Genomic DNA, 8,072 nt, shown 5'->3' with positions numbered 1-8,072 from the left:
TCAACGCCCGTCAGGCTAGGTGGGCCTTGTTTTTTGGACGTTTCAATTTTTCCCTGACGTTCCGACCTGGGTCTAAGAACGGGAAGGCGGACGCCCTGTCCCGGATGTTCTCTAAGACGGAGGAGAGTGGGGTCAAGACTGAGACGATTCTTCCCCAGAATGTTGTCGTGGGAGCCGTTACATGGAGGATAGAGGAGGATGTGATGGCGGCCCTTCGGACGCAGCCCGGCCCCGGTAACGGTCCACCCGGTCGGTTGTTCGTACCCGAGTCGGTCCGTTCTGCTGTCCTTCAGTGGTCCCACGCCAGCAAGATAGCTTGTCACCCTGGCGTTGCTCGGACTATGGCACTACTGCGCAGACGTTTTTGGTGGCCTGCCATGGGAGAAGATACCCGGAGGTTTGTTGCCGCATGTCCTGTTTGTGCCCAGAACAAGAGTACCAATCGGCCCAGCTCTGGGCTTCTTCACCCCCTACCTATTCCTCGGCGACCTTGGTCGCATCTGGCCCTGGATTTTGTCACGGGATTGCCCCCTTCTGTTGGGAACACGGTCATTCTGACCATTGTGGACAGATTCAGCAAGTTTGCTCATTTTGTTCCTCTCTCCAAGCTCCCATCGGCTACGGAGACGTCCGAGATCCTGGTCAGGGAGGTTTTCAGGGTTCACGGATTGCCCAGTGACATTGTGTCTGACCGTGGTCCTCAGTTTACCTCTGCTGTCTGGAGATCCTTCTGTTTGGCCATTGGAGCTACAGTCAGTCTCACTTCTGGATTTCACCCACAATCTAATGGTCAAGCGGAGAGAGCCAACCAGAAGATGGAGTCCACGCTGCGTTGTCTTGTCTCCTCTGATCCCACCTCTTGGTCATCTCAATTACCCTGGGTTGAGTATGCCCATAATACCCTTCCTTCATCTGCCACTGGGATGTCCCCCTTCCAATGCCTTTACGGATACCAACCTCCTTTGTTTCCTTCTCAGGAGAGGGATCTCTCGGTTCCCTCTGTCCAGACCCATATTCGTCGTTGCCACCGGACCTGGCATCGGGCCAGGAAGGCTCTCCTTAGAGTTTCTGACCGGTATCAGATACAGGCGAACCGTCGCCGTATTCCTGCCCCAGCTTATACGGTTGGAGATAAGGTTTGGTTGGCTACACGGGATCTTCCTCTACGGACGGAGTCAAGGAAGTTGTCACCTAAGTTCATTGGTCCGTTTGTAGTGGAGAGAATCATAAATCCTGTGGTGGTTCGACTCAAGTTGCCTGCAACACTTAGAGTGCATCCCACTTTTCATGTCTCCTGTCTCAAGCCGGTTCACCTCAGTCCTCTGTTGCCTCCTCGTCCTCCTCCTCCTCGGATGATCGGAGGTGGTCCTGTCTACACGGTGCGCCGCATCATGGACTCCAGACGGCGGGGTCGAGGGTACCAGTTTCTAGTGGACTGGGAAGGATATGGTCCAGAGGAGAGGAGTTGGATTCCTCGGCGACAGATTCTGGATGACGACCTGATTCGTGACTTCTACCGCCTCCATCCTGGCGCTCCAGGTAGTCCGCCCGGTGGCGTTCGTCGGAGGGGGGGTACTGTCACGAATCCCGCTTCCTGAGTCTGGGTTTGCCTGTGTGTCTGTCCTGGAGTGTGTTTCAGGTGTCCTGGAACGCACCCTGTCTGGTTGCCGGGCGAATTAGCTCATTGGGAGATTGATTTCACCCGCACCTGTTTCCCGTCAGTAATCTGCACACCTGTCCTGATCATCATCTCTACCCTTCAAAAGCTCTGACCTGACTTCCATTCCCTGCCGGATCGTTAGCCATGAACAGTATGTTGTGCCTGAGTACCAGACTCCAGTTGGATAGAATTTGTTTTGTTGTTTTCATTTACGTATTGCTTGCCTTGAACTTACCTCCGTTTGTTTTGTCTTCAGTTACTCACCTGGATCATTCACTCCATTCCCGCCTGGTTGACAGAGGATTCTGCTACTACATTGGATTCACCTATTTCCTCTCATCTACTCACCACCGCTGCCCGCTACGCCATCTGGATATATCTACCTTTTCACATTTCACTGTAAATAAATACTCACCTTCTTCCTACGCTCCTTGTCCTGGTCTGCTTCTGGGTTCGATCTTGAAAGATCGTGACAACCTGATGTTATAGGACTGTCATCTGATGAAGAATATCAAGGTTAGTCAAAAATTATATATCTTTTACTGGTTTGTTACGATCGCTAACTTTTACTGCTGGGAAATGGCTTGTGTTTTTGGCTATTGTGGTAAGCTAATATAACGCTATATTGTGTTTTCGCTGTAAAACACTTAATAAATCGGAAATATTATCTGGAATCACAAGATGCCTGTCTTTCATTTGCTGTACACTATGTATTTTTCAGAAATGTTTTATGATGAGTATTTAGGTATTTGGCGTTGGTGTCTGTAATTATTCTGTCTGCTTTCGGTGCAATTTCTGATTGTAGCTGCAATGTAAACTATGATTTATACCTGAAATATGCACATTTTTCAAACAAAACATAGATTTATTGAATAACATGTTATAAGACTGTCATCTGATGAAGTTGTTTCTTGGTTAGTTTGGTTGGTTCTTGGTTAGTTAGGTTGGCTTTGTGCATGCTACCTGTGCTGTGAAAAATGTCTGTCCTTTTTTGTATTTGGTGGTGAGCTAACATAAATATACGTGCTGTTTTCGCTGTAAAACATTTTAAAAATCGGACATGTTGGCTGGATTCACAAGATGTGTACCTTTCATTTGCTGTATTGGACTTGTTAATGTGTGAAAGTTAAATATTTCTAAAAAATATCTTTTGAATTTCGCGCCCTGCACTTGAAGTGGCTGTTGTCATATTGTGGGCGGCCTCGGGCTTGCAGCCAGAAGAAGTTAAACACTATGGGGGAGGAGTGTAGTATCTATGATCTACATCTGTTTCTATTAGTTACTATGCTGTTACTAAGCAATGATGTATTACGACAGTGTTACGTTACTACACCTAATAGGAAATGCACATGCGCACTATTGTGCCCGGGGGAACTGTAGAGCACGAGAGGATTTGACTAAACAACAACTAACTGTCCTCCCGTCTCCTGCCTGGTCATTTCTCCACAACACAAATATTACAATAAACAGTCATTAAAAAGTTAAAACCGTAAAGTTGGCAGGTAGCAAAGTAAGGTTAGCAACAAACCGCACAGCAGCATGTGAACAAGTCTACAAGTTGTGACCGGAAATGACTACACCACTAGAACTACAACACTAGAACTACAACACTAGAAATACAACACTAGAACTAGAACAGTAGAATGAGAACACTAGAACTAGAACACCAGAACTACAACACTAGAACTACAACACTAGAACTAGAAGAGTAGAATGAGAACACTAGAACTAGAACAGTAGAATGAGAACACTAGAACTAGAACACCAGAACTACAACACTAGAACTACAACACTAGAACTAGAAGAGTAGAATGAGAACACTAGAACTACAACACTAGAACTACAACACTAGAACTAGAACAGTAGAATGAGAACACTAGAACTACAACACTAGAACTACAACAGTAGAGCTAGAACAGTAGAATGAGAACACTAGAACTACAACACTAGAACTACAACACTAGAACTACAACAGTAGAACTAGAACACTAGAATGAGAACACTAGAACTACAACACTAGAACTACAACAGTAGAATGAGAACACTAGAACTACAACACTAGAACTACAACACTAGAACTACAACAGTAGAACTAGAACAGTAGAATGAGAACACTAGAACTACAACACTAGAACTAGAACAGTAGAATGAGAACACTAGAACTACAACACCAGAACTCCCTGGTCAAGTCATCGTGATGATACAGCTATATAAGGACAGACTAAACAGTGCTTCCTCTAGCTGCCTTTGACAGCAATACTGTAAATGTACAGCACCAGTCTGTTTGTACATACGACATACTCTTCACTAATATTCTACAATGTAGAAAATAGTCAAAATAAAGAAAAACCCTGGAATGAGTAGATGTGTCTGAACTTTTGACTGGTACTGTATGTGTGCATGTTTGAATGTGCGTTGGAACCCTGGAATGAGTAGATGTGTCCAAACTGTTTGAATGTGTGTTGGCGCAAGCGTCAACATATGTAGAACTCATTACCGCTCACAGTGGAACCAGCAGATGGAAAGGTGATTGGAGAGATTAATCTGTGACTCAGCAGGACAGAACCACACACACGCACGTACACGCACACACACACCAATATACACACACACACTTATAACTAACATGGCGGTGGTGTAATAATACAACTGGATTACTGGATGGTAATAATTAGCGAACACGTTGGGCCTCAGCTATGTGGGATGGGACTAATAACAAGATAAACAATGTAGGGCATACGGGATCTGTGAAATGTGTATAGGTGCGGAGCTATTGTGAAATAGCACAGTTACAAGTGGAAATCAAACTGGATGGACAACAGAAATAGAGGAAGGACTAAGAACAAACAAGAGAGAACTATTATAAAGTAGACTGTGTCTGTAAAATGTGTATAAGATGTATAAATTGAAGGTAAAAACAGAAATGTTTATCAGTTTACTCCAATTGGGGGATCGGTGGTAGGGTTTGCGGGGAATAATAATAAAGGTATACTCTTTAAAAAAGTATGTATGTCTATGTAGGTATGTGTATGTATATATGTGTATATGTATGCATACGTGAATGGATATATATATATTTACCCAAAAAAATATGGGGGATTGGAAATGATGCAGACAATTACATTGGAAGCAACATTCTTTCCGCAATATTAAGCTGATCCCCCCCCCCCAAAAAAAATAAAAAATAAATAAATAAAAAATAAAAAAATAAAAAAAAATAATTAGCGAACACGTTGGGCCTCAGCTATGGAAACATGTCTAAACCCCAAACACTGTGGAGAGATGAGAGGGGGGTAGAGAGGGGAGGGGAGAGAGAGAGGGGGGGGGGGGGAGGGGAGAGAGAGGGGGGAGAGAGGGGAGAGAGAGGGGGGAGAGGGGGGAGAGAGGGGAGGGGAGAGAGGGGAGGGGAGAGAGAGGGGGGAGAGAGAGAGAGAGAGAGCGAACACGTAGAACAGAGTAGGGCCATCTGGCATCAGTTATGGAAACATGTCTATACCCCAAACACTGTGGAGAGATGAGAGGGGGAGAGAGAGAGAGTGGGGGGAGAGAGAGAGTGGGGGCTAGATAGAGGGGGGGTGTTTTGGTTCGATTGTGAATTTTTTTTGTCACGGTTTTCGATTATGTGGGTTGAATGCTTTAACAACGCAGAATAACACAATTAATAAAAGTCCCATGATGGTCGTCACTGCTTATTACTGCCAATTCCTTCTGATAAACTCCCATATCTACTGGGTGAAATACCACAGTGTGGAATCACAGCAGCAAGATTTGTGACCTGTTGCCAGAAGAAAAAGGCAACCAGTGAAGAACAAACACCATTGTAAATACAGCCCAAATTTATGTTTATTTATTTTCCCTTTTGTACTTTAACTATTTGCACATTTGAAATGTCTATTCCTTTGAAACGTTTTTGATTGATCATTTAACTTTTGTTTATTATCTATTTCATTTGCTTTAACAATGTTAACAAATGTTTCCCATGCCAATAAAGCCCTTTTCATTGAATTGACCTGAGAGACAGAGAGAGAGAGAATTGGTACAAAATATTTAGAGTACTGTACACACTACAATTACTTACAGTGCATTCGAAAAGTATTCAGACCCCTTGACTTTTTCCATATTTTGTACGTTACAGCCTTATTCTAAAATGTATTCAAAATTTTTTTCCTCTCATCAATCTACACACAATACCCCAAAATGACCAAGCAAAAACAGGTTTTTAGACAAATGTATGAAAAATAAAGATGAGGGAGGACAGATTATGTTTCCATGAGTACAGCCTTATTTCTGTTACAGCATGTTGGGGACTGTGATTGGTTTAGGTTACTGTCATTCATATTCACCCAGTTCAGTGATAGGTTTAGGTTACTGTCATTCATATTCACCCAGCTCAGTGATTGGTTTAGGGGACTGTCATTCATATTCACCCAGTTCAGTGATAGGTTTAGGTTACTGTCATTCATATTCACCCAGCTCAGTGATAGGTTTAGGGGACTGTCATTCATATTCACCCAGTTCAGTGATAGGTTTAGGTTACTGTCATTCATATTCACCCAGCTCAGTGATAGGTTTAGGGGACTGTCATTCATATTCACCCAGTTCAGTGATAGGTTTAGGTTACTGTCATTCATATTCACCCAGCTCAGTGATAGGTTTAGGGGACTGTCATTCATATTCACCCAGCTCAGTGATAGGTTTAGGGGACTGTCATTCATATTCACCCAGTTCAATGTAACAGTGATAGGTTTAGGTTACTGTCATTCATATTCACCCAGCTCAGTGATAGGTTTAGGTTACTGTCATTCATATTCACCCAGTTCAACGTAACAGTGATAGGTTTAGGTTACTGTCATTCATATTCACCCAGTTCAATGTAACAGTGATAGGTTTAGGTTACTGTCATTCATATTCACCCAGCTCAATGTAACAGTGATAGGTTTAGGTTACTGTCATTCATATTCACCCAGTTCAATGTAACAGTGATAGGTTTAGGTTACTGTCATTCATATTCACCCAGTTCAATGTAACAGTGATAGGTTTAGGTTACTGTCATTCATATTCACCCAGTTCAATGTAACAGTGATAGGTTTAGGTTACTGTCATTCATATTCACCCAGTTCAATGTAACAGTGATAGGTTTAGGTTACTGTCATTCATATTCACCCAGTTCAACGTAACAGTGATAGGTTTAGGTTACTGTCATTCATATTCACCCAGTTCAATGTAACAGTGATAGGTTTAGGTTACTGTTATTCATATTCCATTCACCCAGTTCAATGTAACAGTGATAGGTTTAGGTTACTGTCATTCATATTCACCCAGTTCAATGTAACAGTGATAGGTTTAGGTTACTGTCATTCATATTCACCCAGTTCAATGTAACAGTGATAGGTTCAGGTTACTGTCATTCATATTCACCCAGTTCAATGTAACAGTGATAGGTTTAGGTTACTGTCATTCATATTCACCCAGTTCAATGTAACAGTGATAGGTTTAGGTTACTGTCATTCATATACACCCAGGTCAATGTAACAGTGATAGGTTTAGGTTACTGTCATTCATATTCACCCAGTTCAATGTAACAGTGATAGGTTTAGGTTACTGTCACTCATATTCACCCAGTTCAATGTAACAGTGATAGGTTTAGGTTACTGTCATTCATATTCACCCAGTTCAATGTAACAGTGATAGGTTTAGGTTACTGTCATTCATATTCACCCAGTTCAATGTAACAGTGATAGGTTTAGGTTACTGTCATTCATATTCACCCAGTTCAATGTAACAATGATAGGTTTAGGTTACTGTCATTCATATTCACCCAGTTCAATGTAACAGTGATAGGTTTAGGTTACTGTCATTCATATTCACCCAGTTCAATGTAACAGTGATAGGTTTAGGTTACTGTCATTCATATTCACCCAGTTCAATGTAACAGTGATAGGTTTAGGTTACTGTCATTCATATTCACCCAGTTCAATGTAACAGTGATAGGTTTAGGTTACTGTCATTCATATTCACCCAGTTCAATGTAACAATGATAGGTTTAGGTTACTGTCATTCATATTCACCCAGTTCAATGTAACAGTGATAGGTTTAGGTTACTGTCATTCATATTCACCCAGTTCAATGTAACAGTGATAGGTTTAGGTTACTGTCACTCATATTCACCCAGTTCAATGTAACAGTGATAGGTTTAGGTTACTGCCATTCATATTCACCCAGTTCAATGTAACAGTGATAGGTTTAGGTTACTGCCATTCATATTCACCCAGTTCAATGTAACAGTGATAGGTTTAGGTTACTGTCATTCATATTCACCCAGTTCAATGTAACAGTGATAGGTTTAGGTTACTGTCATTCATATTCACCCAGTTCAATGTAACAGTGATAGGTTTAGGTTACTGTCATTCAT

Source organism: Salvelinus namaycush, unplaced genomic scaffold, assembly GCF_016432855.1.
Source record: "Salvelinus namaycush isolate Seneca unplaced genomic scaffold, SaNama_1.0 Scaffold1743, whole genome shotgun sequence".
Lineage (NCBI taxonomy): Eukaryota > Metazoa > Chordata > Actinopteri > Salmoniformes > Salmonidae > Salvelinus > Salvelinus namaycush.
This window is presented reverse-complemented; position numbering follows the sequence as displayed.